This window comes from Myotis davidii, unplaced genomic scaffold (genome assembly GCF_000327345.1).
Source record: "Myotis davidii unplaced genomic scaffold, ASM32734v1 scaffold575, whole genome shotgun sequence".
Classification (NCBI taxonomy): domain Eukaryota; kingdom Metazoa; phylum Chordata; class Mammalia; order Chiroptera; family Vespertilionidae; genus Myotis; species Myotis davidii.
Genome location: NW_006290306.1, coordinates 2,114,133 through 2,126,057, shown reverse-complemented (window position 1 = coordinate 2,126,057; position 11,925 = coordinate 2,114,133). Strand labels below are relative to the sequence as shown.

At 43.3% G+C, this 11,925-nt stretch overlaps 1 long non-coding RNA gene and 1 pseudogene across 1 annotated transcript in view; both read right to left on the bottom strand.

The window, feature by feature from the left end:
* The window catches only part of LOC107183024, a 6,897-nt gene extending 4,672 nt beyond the window's left edge, over window positions 1–2,225 (bottom strand). The window contains exon 1 of the long non-coding RNA XR_001513803.1: window positions 2,123–2,225. This is a non-coding gene — a long non-coding RNA (uncharacterized LOC107183024). The remainder of the gene's footprint in view (window positions 1–2,122) is intronic.
* Window positions 2,226–5,101: 2,876 nt separating this feature from the next.
* On the bottom strand, window positions 5,102–5,610 carry LOC102762454 (annotated as a pseudogene).
* Window positions 5,611–11,925: the final 6,315 nt, after the last annotated feature.

The following is an 11,925-nucleotide window of genomic DNA, read 5'->3' as shown; positions in this document are numbered from 1 at the left end:
AATGAGAATGTTATTCTAAGCAAAAAGGCGGGTTGGTTACTGCAAGGTTACTTTTCTTTAGGGATGCATGGCAGGAGTCTATCAGGCAGATTAACTAACTAGTGCTGATCAGTGATTCCTGATTGACTGGTTTAAGATTCCATTCCTGGGAGAGCCAAAACTAATTAAGTCTCCATTTGGTGACATGGGGCTTAGCATAAGTGACTCCATTTTGAGTCTGTTATATTGTTTTTAAAAGAGGCCAGAGTCTGAGATCAAAGTATCAGTAGGGCCATGCTCCCTCCATAGGTGCTGGGATGTGAATCTGTTCCAGGCCTCTCTCCCAGGTTCTGGTAGTTCCTCGGCTTGTGACAGCATAACTCCAATTTCACATGGTATTCTCTCTGAGTGTGGGTCTCTGTGTCTAGATTTCCCCTTTTTATAAAGGACACCAGTCATACTAAATTAAGGGCCCGACCTACTCCAATATGACCTCATCTTAACTAATTCTATCTGCAATGACCTTAATTCCAAATAAGTTTACATTATGAGGCACTTGGGATTAGGACTTCAACATGAATTTTGGAGGGACACTACTCAACCCATAACAGCAAGGATGTGAAGAAATTGGGACCTTCACACAGTGCTGGTGGGAATGTACAGTGGTACAGCCACTTTGAAAACACAGTCGGGCAGATTCTCAAAATGTTAAACATGGATCTACCATATGATCTGGCAATTCTACGCCTAGGTATATACCCAAGAAAAGAAAAACATTTATTCATACAAAAAATTATACACAACTATTCATAGCAGCATTATTTACAGTAGTCAGAAGGTGGAAATTACCCAAATGTCCTGCAATTTACGTATAAACAAAATGTGATATAGAATACCATGGAATATTATTTCATAATAAAAAGAAATAGAGTACTTAAACTTATACAATGTTATATGCCAATTATATCTCAATTTAAAAAAAAGAAGAAGGAAGTAAAGTACTGATACATGCCTCAGCATGACAGCATGGAGGAACCTTGAAAATGTTATGCTAAGTGAGAGAAGCCAGTCACAAAAGATCACATAATGTATGGTTCCATTTATAAGAAATGTCCAGAATTTTCCAATTTACAGAGATGGAAAGTAGATTGGTTACTCAGGGCTGGGGAGATTTGCAAGGGGGAAGGGGAGTGACTACTAATGAGTATAAAATTTCTGTGGTGACAAAGATGTTCTAAAATTTTTTCTTTCTGGGGTGATGAAAATGTTCTAAAATTGCTGCAATGGTTGCACAACTCTGCATATACTAAATTGAATTGTACACTTTAAATGGATAAATTTTATGATACATGAAAAAAATAAAAAGAGGGAAGGGGAAGAGCATTCCAGCAAAAGACAATCCCAGAAGGTGAGTTCCAGAACAGCAGCAATGTTTGCCTGCTTTGTTTGCTGTTGTGTCCCAGCACCAAAACAATGCCTGGAAAATAATAGGTGTAAGTAAAATAGTATACATATATGTAGGTACAAATAAAATAGTATATATGTGTACATACATACACACATACTGGTGCCAAAATACAAGCATATATACATTAGTATAAATAAAATAGTAGATATACACACACACATATATTTCATATATATTTATATGCAATGGATAAAGGAAGAGAATATGGCTCATTAGAGAAATGAAAGATCAGTGTGTGTGACTGAGATGACCTGGAGAGGGCTGGATCTGATCAGGCAGCTCAGATTTGGATCTCAATTCTAAAAGCAATGTGGAGCTATTGAGGGATTCAAAATGAAGATGGATCAGATTTACATTTAAAAAGAATACCTGTAGCAGGGAAGAGTCAGTTAAGATAAGGACTGAAAAGTTGGATTTAACAATTAAGTTTTGTGACCTTGGACAAAATCGGTCTAGATGAAGAGATGGGATGACTAATTTTGGGAATTGGAAAGGAAGCAGAGCTGGCAAAATTAAACTACACTTGGTAAGGCCTCTCCATATTCTCAAATCTCCAGGGAAACCGACCAAAAATATACTTGCCTTGAAAAATAACAAAAGACATGTTTGCATGCATATTCACATATAGTCAGTTCACCAGTTGATTCTGTTTCTATTCCAGGATTCCACACTTACCCTGACACAGAGGGAGGACCTATGGCTGCAGTTCTTCCGCCATTCTCTCCACCAGATGCTGTCCTTCTTTCATCACTAGCAGGGAGGATACAGAGAAGGCTGCCATCATCTGAGATTTGGGGGCAGTTCAGAAACACAATTTGTTTCTTTTTAGCTTTACTGGGCCTCTCATCTGGACTATTTACAATCCAAACCCCAGAGGCAGACCAAATAGATACATTCAAGCCCCACTCACTAAAAGGTGAAAAGTTTGGAATAGGGCACCTGCCCCTGGAGTGAGAATCAAAAAGGCTAGGTTCTGCCGAAACCGGTTTGGCTCAGTGGATGGAGCGTTGGCCTGCGGACTGAAGGGTCCCGGGTTCGATTCCGGTCAAGGGCATGTGCCTGGGTTGCAGGCACATCCCCAGTAGGAGATGTGCAGGAGGCAGCTGGTCGATGTCTCTCTCTCATCGATGTTTCTAACTCTCTATCTCTCTCCCTTCCTCTCGGTAAAAAATCAATAAAATATATTTTAAAAAAAAAAGTTAAAAAAAAAAAAAAGGCTAGGTTCTAACTCTAGTTCTACCAGTCACAGTAGCAGAACCTTGGGAAAGTAACTTAACACCTCTGGGTTTCCATCACCTCATCTCAAAAATTAAAGGAATAAACACATGTCCTGCCCTGATCAGAGTGGTTAGGAGGAATGAACAGCCATGTAAGGATTAGATTTTGTGGGGCCTGAAGTTTATATCATTTCATGGGACCCTTTTAAGAAAAATATACAATTATAAACACAATTACAAAAACAAAATTAGGTACAAATGTGAACATGTATTTATAATGAGAAATTACATCAAGCTACAATTTTTTAAGTTAACAAATACCCCCCAAAATCACACAAAAATTAATATATTTGTTAAATTAACTTCTTGGTCTATACACTTTTGCCCCCACTACTTTTGGCTGCATATTCTTTAATGGCCTCAAAGGTAACAATTTTGTAATGCTTTCTGTGGAGAGAACAGGAAGATAAATCAGTCTTTTCTCTCTTGTGGTTGATCAAGATTTGTTCTTTATTATTGCTAGTTTAGAAAACTCAACTTCCCAATTCATTATTTTAGGCTGATTGTCAACTTGGGCAAAAATCAAGATTTAGAGATTTCACACTTCTTTTCTTTGTGAGCTATAAGATTTCTAGGATTTTCACATTTCTTGTGCAGTGATATTTTATATCTCCTCATTCTTCTGCTGCTTGACCTCTGGCACCTTCAGGTCACCATGCTTGTAATTCAGCCCTGGAGTATTCCTAGAAGCCACCCCTTCACTGGGAAGGCTGGCAATAAGGTATTCAGGAATCTTAAGTAGGTAGGTAGATAAGTAGGTAAATCCCACTTAAATTAAGAATATACCCTTGCCCTAACCGGTTTGGCTCAGTGGATAGAGCGTCAGCCTGCGGACTCAAGGGTCCCAGGTTCGATTCCGGTCAGGGGCATGTACCTTGGTTGCGGGCACATCCCCAGTAAGGTGTGTGCAGGAGGCAGCTGATCGATGTTTCTCTCTCATCGATGTTTCTTAACTCTCTATCCCTCTCCCTTCCTCTCTGTAAAAAAAAAAAAAATCAATATATTAAAAAAAAAGAAAAAGAATATACCCTACTCCAAAATGCCTACAAGCAGCCACTTCAATGCCCCCGGATAGGGAAGTCTCAGGGGAAAGACAAAGGCTAAAATATTTCAGTTTGGCTAATTTTATAAAAAGATGATCGTAAGGCCTCTTTCATGCCATGGAGGGGGCCGGGCAAGAGAGGGCCCTGAAGGTGAAGTTTCATTAGCGTTAGGCAAACCACCTCTGCGACCACAAGACTCATTCAAAGGCTCAACCAACGTGGGGAATGTTACTCATGTTGGCAGGAAGGCGCAGCGGCCCCGGCTGTGCGCTGGGGAAGCAGAGATGACCTCTCCGACCTGGTTCACAGCGCGTGGCCGGCCCGTGGTAGCTGCCCAGGGAATTAAGCTGTGGCCGCTGCAGCGCAACCTTCCGTAGAAGTCTCCGCTGAGCCAACTTCTCCCGGCTGCGGCCTCCCCTCTAGTCCCTGAAGGTACAAAAAACTCCAACCTGCCCTTCTCCTCTGCAGACCCGCGTCTCCGGTTTCAAAAGGGGCGCGCTCCCTCACTCCCGCCCCTCACTTCCGGCCCGGAAGCCCATTGGTCCCGCCAGGTCTCGCGACATCGCGACTTCTCGCCTGCCCGAGCCGCCCGTGGACAGCCCTCCCCGCGGAGGTGCCGGGGCTGATTGCTCCCGGGGGTGATGGGAACGGAGCTCTTAGCCCAACCCGTTTCCTAGCAGCATGGACGGGGCTATGCAGGCCCCCGGGGCCCTAAAGGTTCAGATCTGAAGCCGAAGGGCAGGGAACCGCCTTCCACGCCGTGTGCCGCCGGACCCCGGCCCGGGTGGAGTTCTGCCGCGTTTGGGGGGATGATAGGCACTCAGATACGAATGACTGACTGCCTGTTCTGGGCGCTCACAGGGTGCCAGACACCCGGTTCTACCCCTGTCCATCGAATCTAATCCCCACAGTAACCCCGAGAGAAAGGTGTGTTTTTAGCCTCTTATCATACAGAGCGGGGCACTGAGGCTCAAAAGAGAAGGAGCTTGAGGAGGACCACAGAAAGGAAGCAACCAACATTCAAACCTAGACAGCCCTGACCCAGCTCTGAGGCCTCATTGCGGTGGTAGGCCCGGTTGTTAGCATATCCCGCCACACCCTATTCCCTATTAGTGAAACGCGTCCCAGTTTTGGATTCACACAGAATAAGGTTGGAATGAAAATCCAGACACTTTCTGTGTTGTGTGACCTTGAGCAACTTCCTTAACTTTTCTGAGACCCTTCAACCGACAGATGGGAATAATAATACTTCCTGGGATCATTGTGAGTGCTGGGTGTCTGTTCAGTGCCTACTCCAAAATAAACACCCAAATGAATGGAAGCGACTGCTAATCTTTTTTTTTTTGGCAGAATTTTATGATTTTATTAACACAAATACAATGTGTACACAATCTGTCTATTCGTTTTCTTCGCTGCGCAGCCTGGCATTGGGATTGGTGACTCTGATGGCTGGGCTGCTCTTTCCACAATGGCTTTGCGGTTCTTTGAGGAGACGTTGTGAGCAATCTCAGCACAGTAAGATTTATTGCACATCAGCAGCACTTCAAGCTCCTTGACGTTATGGACCAGGAACTTCCGAAAGCCACTGGGCAGCATAACCAATGTTGCTCCCATAACCAATGTTGGGCATCAAGATCTGGCCCTTGAATCTTCTACGCACCCTGTTGTCAATGCCTCTGGGTTTCCGCCAGTTCCGCTTAATTTTGACATATCCGTCTGACTGGTGCCGGATGAACTTCTTGGTCCTCTTTTTGACAATCTTGGGTTTCACGAGGGGTCTGACGGCGGCCATGGTGCCGGGTAGGAGATGGCTGCCACCTCTGTAGGCAGCGCCGAGGAAGAGCGACTGCTAATCTTTTTATCCCCTTACATGTGGTACAGTGTTCGATGTGTAGGAGCTGCTGTTACAAACCATAAATGAATGAGTGAATGAATGAATGGAGGGAGAAATGAAATCCGACCCTGGCAGAGTAGGGTATCATGATGCTGAGCCACAGGATGGTCATACTCAGCCTCACATCATTCCAGATAACACTCCTCTCCCTGCTCTGTTTTGTGTACCCCTTCCTCTTTCATGAAGAACTTTCTCACTCAGGGTGATGAACTCCTAGGGCCTCTGCTGTTCCTCCCTGCAGTTTGGCATTGACCACAGTCCCCTGGCCCACTAGACTTGTCTGTTCATGCCTGAACCCCAATTGTGGGCATGGTTTTTATTCTCTTCCAAAGGATTCCTGATGCCATGCAGGTTTAAGGGTTCTGGGCATTCTGCCTCGAGGGAGCAGTGTTGCCTACAATCATGAGACAACCCAGTCCATAGCCCAGTTAAGCCCCATTACAAAGATAGCATCAAACTCATGCTACATATGAGGAGGGTAAGGCTCAGATGTTTAAGGTCTTTGTTCAAAAACAGATCGTTCATAAGTGTTAAGAATTAGACCTTGGCCCTAACCGGTTTGGCTCAGTGGATAGAGCATCGGCCTGCAGACTTAGGCTTCCTGATAGCATGAGACTCCCTCGTGCTTAGGTGGTCTCAGAGTAGACAGACCTCATTCATGGTGTCTGCCTTCCCCCAAAGTAAACATTCTAAGAGGCTGAGGCAGAAGCTGCAAGACTTCTTCTTTTTTTTTTCAATCCTCACCCGAAGATATTTTTTCATTAATCTTTTAGAGTGAGTGAAAGAGAGAGGGAAAGACAGAGAGAAACATCGATGCGAGAGAAACACATTGATTGGGTGCCTCCTGCATGCACCCAGACCAGAGTGTGGCCTGGGGAGGAGCCTGCAACCAAAGTATTTGCCCTTGACCGGAATCAAACCCAGGACCCTTTGGTCCACAGGCCGACACTCTATCCACTGAGCCAACCCGGCCAGGGCTGCAAGACTTCTTATGACCTCTCCTTGGAAGTCATGCTGCAGCACTTTCACAGCATAAGTGAAAATGAATACAGGCCCAGCCAGATTCAAGGAGAATGGATGAACATGGGTATGAATACCAGGAAGTTTGGTTCAATGATCTTTGGAGATAAGCTGCTACAAGAGGCTGAGGAGGAAGGATCAACTGAGGGGACTGCATAGAGTCCTGTTTTAGTGCAGCATGGTGTGCAAGGGAAAAATCTGGAAATGATCATTTGTGGCAGATGGTGAAGGGCTTCAGTGACATGCCCAGGAACCTGTATGTGGGTACATACTGGGGTCATCAGCTGCCCAGCATCTGAGTCTCCTTCCTGTGTTGGAGGATCCTCCTTAATGGAAATCTTTGATGGGAGGTCAGATACTTGCTCCCTTGACTCCTGACAGGAAGGTCACAGAACTGTGCCTTCAAAAGTGTGCCAAATCATTGATCCCACTCAGAACTATGAATCTTCAGTAAGTGACCCAGGGAAACAGAGAATTGTTTATAATTCATCCTAGAGGCAGCAACAGCCAGATCTCAGGGTGGTGATGGCTGTGTGAGAGACGGCCCTCAGAGCCCAGGGCAGCAGCCCCCTTATCAGGCTGCTCCTGGGGCAAGACCTTTCTGAGGTTCTGGCTGCTTAGCTTCTCTTGGTTCCTGTCTATTTCCTGATCCTGATTCTTGAGGCTACCCATCAATTCTGCAATTATCTGATATCATTCCAGTAAATTCCTCTTCTACTTAAGTGAAGCAGAGTCCATTTATGTTGTTTGCAATTAAGAACCCTGATTGGTACAAAGACCCCACTGAATGCTTCAGCCAGAGGAAATAACATGATCAGAGCACTTTATGGGAGAGAAAAATAGAAAAAATCTGATAGAGGTGAATTAAAGAGGAAAAAACAGGAATGGCAGGAGTCAGTCAGGAGGCTGTTGTGACATTTGAGGTGTGTGATGAACTACAGTATTGACAATGCTGATGAAATAGGAAAATGGGCCGTTTTTGGCCACTGATTGAATAGAAAGAAGAGAAGGGAAAGTCCAAGTTGGCAGGAGTTTTGAGCCTTAGTAACTAGGAAAACGATGGTATTACAAAGAGAAACAAGCAAGTCAGGGAGAACTAGTTTGGAGAAGGAACCCATTCATTTATTCAACAAATATTAAATGTCTGCTCTATGCCAGCCACTGTTCTAGGCAGTGAAAAGAAACAGTAACATAACAAAGTTTCAGTCCTTAAATTAACAAATACATACATGAGATAATGAAACTGCCTTATTAAAGCTTTAGTTTGTGGAGCCACAGACACACATGTGCAAAGCATGTCTAGCTGGCAGCCAGAACTTTAAGAAAGATCATAGGGCCCTAGCTGGTTTGACTCAGTGGCTAGAGCGTTGGCCTGGGGACTGGAGGGTCCGGGGTTGGATTCCAGTCAAGGGCACATGCCTGGGTGTGGGCTCGATCCCCAGTAGGGGGTGTGCAGGAGGCCGCCAATCAATGATTCTCATCATTGATGTTTCCGTCTCTCTCTCCCTCTCCCTTCCTCTCTGAAATCAATAAAAATATATTTTAAAATAAAAATAAAAGAAAGATCATAGGAAGAAAGGCTGGTCCTAAGTACAGATTGGTAGTCATTCCCAAGGACATTCATTCACTCACTCACTTATATTTATTGAGTACTTACTTATGTAGGCAGTACCCTGCTTGCTATAGAAATACAGCAAATAAAGAGAGAGAGAGAGAGAGAGAGAGAGAGAGAGAGAGAGAGAGAGAGAGAGGGAATCTCTGCTTTCGTGGAGTTGCCATTATAGAGTGTGTATGAGATGGTAAACAAATACACAAATATATCAAAGATGTCATGTGTACTGTGAAGAAAAACAAAGCAAGTTAAGAGTAGGAGGTGGTTTGCTATTTTACACAGGATGAGCATGAAGGCCTCTCCTGTAAGGAGATATTTCAGTGAAGTCCTGAATGAAGAGAGGCAACATCCATGTGGTTATTTGAGACAAACCTATTTCAAGCAGAGAGAATAATGAGTGCAAAGGCCCTGAGGCAGGATAATTTGGTTTGTTCAAAGAACTGCCAGGAGGCCAATGTGTTGAAGCAAAATGGATGAGGGCAAGAGTAGGAGGAGGCGAAGTGAATGTGGTCATGGGAGCCAGATCTTATAAAGCCTTGTGAGGCATTGTAAGTAATTTGGCTCTTGTTCTGAGTGAGAAAGGAAGGCTTTAGAGTTTTGAGCAGAGGAGGCACACTATATGACTAACACTTTAAAAGGATCACTCTGGCTGCTGTGTATAGAATAGATGACAATGGGGGTGAGGGGACAAGGGCAGAAGCAGAGACCTACTCGGAGACAACTGCTGTCATTCAAAACAAAGGAGGTATGGACCAGGATGGTAATGAGGGAGGAGATGACATAGAGTAGACTCCAGATAGAAACTGAAAGAGGACCACCAGGGTCTGCTGATGGTTTGGATATGAGGTGTCAGAAATATAAAGGAGTCCAGCGACTCCAAAGTTTTCAACAAGAATAGCTGAAAGAGCAGTTGCCATTTACTGAATAGAGAGGATGAGAATTATATCTAAAGTTTCAAGAGAGAGTAAAGTTGTTGCTAACCTTCCTTCCTACCTGCCTTTCTGAATAAGCTCAAAAGCCATGATGTGGACCAAGCAAAGCAACGCATCTATGTGGGGGCAGAGGAAATATTGACTGACATAGGTTACCAAGGCCAAGATGGGAGAAGGTGACATCTGCAAGGGAGTTGAAGGGGGTAGCAGCAGTCGTGGGGAACAGGTTAGTTACAAAGGAATTAATCCAACCAGGAGGGAGAAAGAAGCTACACAAATAGGGAGAAAATTAGAATAAATCCTGTAGTACTGGATTGGAATTGAAGGTATGTGAACTCATGATTTTCTATATAGAAAAATTGATAAATGATAAATAGATATAAATGTGTGATCAATCATACTTTTATTTCCTAGCACTGTCCACTGAGAGACAGTGAGCACCCTTAGCCCCCAGATCTTGACTTCTAACGATTCTTCTCCATTAAAAGAAACAAAGGTCCCTTGGAAAAAAATGGCTTCTTGCAGGGCTGGAGCAGAGAATGTATAAGATGAGCCCGGAACATCTTGTGCCAGAAAGTAAGGAAGTACTCAAAGAATTATGGTGACAGGAGCCAGCTTGGCAGCTGGCCAATTCTGGGGGATTTTGAGCATGAATATAAATAATGAGGCAATAAGTAAAATACTCACATCTGTAATATTGCTGCCAAAGATACATAACCCCAATCTGACCATGAGGAAACAACAGATAAACCACAATTGAGGGACATTCTTCTTGTACTAGGTCTGTAGTCTTCTAAACTGTCCTAATCATAAAAGCAAAGGAAGCCTTAGAAATTGCCTCAGACTGAAGCAGTGACTAACTCAGGACTGGATCCTATCATCATAGGCCAACTGATGAAAGTCCAATAAGGTCTGGGAGGTAGAGAGTATTAATGTATCGATGTTAAGTTCCTGATTGTGAGCATTGTATTGGGTTATGTAAGAGAATGTTGTTATTTGTAAGAAATATACACTACAGTATTACGGGTGACGGGGTATCATGTAGGCAACCTACCATCAAGTGGCTTCAGGGAGGGGAAAGTTCTTTGTCCTGTTTAACTTTCTGTTACAACAAAAGAAAAAAGACAAAGAACGAGTGAATGGAACCCTTGAGGCAGTAGAGAATGAGGAGAGCCAGGCAGTTTAACATCAAATACCTGGTATGTGCACTAAAAGGTTGAATATGTCAAAGCAGAGGGCAGTTAAGAATGTGCAGTGTTGCAAAGACATCAAAGAGGATCAAGACTGGGGAAAGGTGCCCTGACCAGTTTCACTCAGTGGACAGAGCGTTGGGCCTTGGACTGAGGGGTCCCAGGTTCGACTCCAGTTGCAGGAGGCAGCTGATCGATGTTTCTAACTCTCTTTCTCTCTCCCTTCCTCTCTATAAAAAGTTTTAAAAAAAGACTGGGAAAATGTATTAAAACGTAATTTTTTAATATTGGGAATTATGGCAGCATCTTTATACATCTGCAGTACAATGGAAAATAAATCAGCTATTCCATTCACAACAATACTGATGTATATATGGATTTGAGGACCCTTCTAACAATTTCTTGGGTTTTCTGAGCCCTGAGATTCAAAGGTTGGAAACCTGCTTTCATTGCAATCAGTATGATTTTAAGAAGAAAATCCCAGTGACATAATCATATTAGCTCTTGCCAGGATGTCAGGTCTCTCTAAAACCTAGTTTTAAAAATGGTCTTTCTTAAATTTGGTATATTATAATGATGTAATTTGATGCTCACAATTTGGGCAAAAATATCCTGGATGTGGAATTATTGTTGTACCCAAGTAATATATGTTCATTATGGACAAATGAATAATGTAGATTAAAAGGAGACAATTTTATTTATTTTTTTCTTTTTTATTAATAAAATCAGAGAACCCCATATTCTCAGAATCCAAGAGCTGACCTTTTCACAAGAAGGACATAAAGTCACCTTCCTCTCCCTTTCAACATGATTTCCCTCCCCTACTGGCAGGTCTAAGCAGTCTTCTCCCTCCCACCCCACCGTCAGTGTTTCATAAAGTCTTAGTAGATTAGCATTTCAGAAGGGAAGCTCATTCTTAAAGGTGAGAGAAGATCCCAGTTCCTTTTAATTCAACCAGTCACACTGGGGTTGCAACAGGTAGGTCATTCCAAAAAGAAAAAGGAAAAGAACAATAGAAAGAACCATTCTTTTAAGGTTTTGTTTCTCCAATTGCTACCCATTCGCACTGAACCCTCTACCATCCATCTACCTTGTTGTTTGTCTTTGACCATCCGTGAGAGACTCCATTAGAAGGAGTACCTTAGGGGAGGGGGCATTGCACTCTTTATTTCTATTAGTTACACTGTGCTTTTAACACATGACAGTCCCTGTAGAGTGGGTGCAGTCCATGGTGAAGTAGAGGGGCAGGGAAAACTTCAGAGGAAAGCACAGCAAAATATGAGTGTTCTGGAAGAACTGCAATAATAAATTAGAGATTAGGATGAGATAATAAGTAGTCAATATACCCATCTCTCTCCCAATATTCTCTCTTGATGTTCTCACCATCTTTTAATCTAGATAAACATGTACACATGGTTATGCGAGGGTGAGGTGAGGGTAGTATACAGGTGTGACAACTCATCTGAGAGGTTTGTGAGCCTGAGTCTGAGATACGACTGTTCAATTGGCT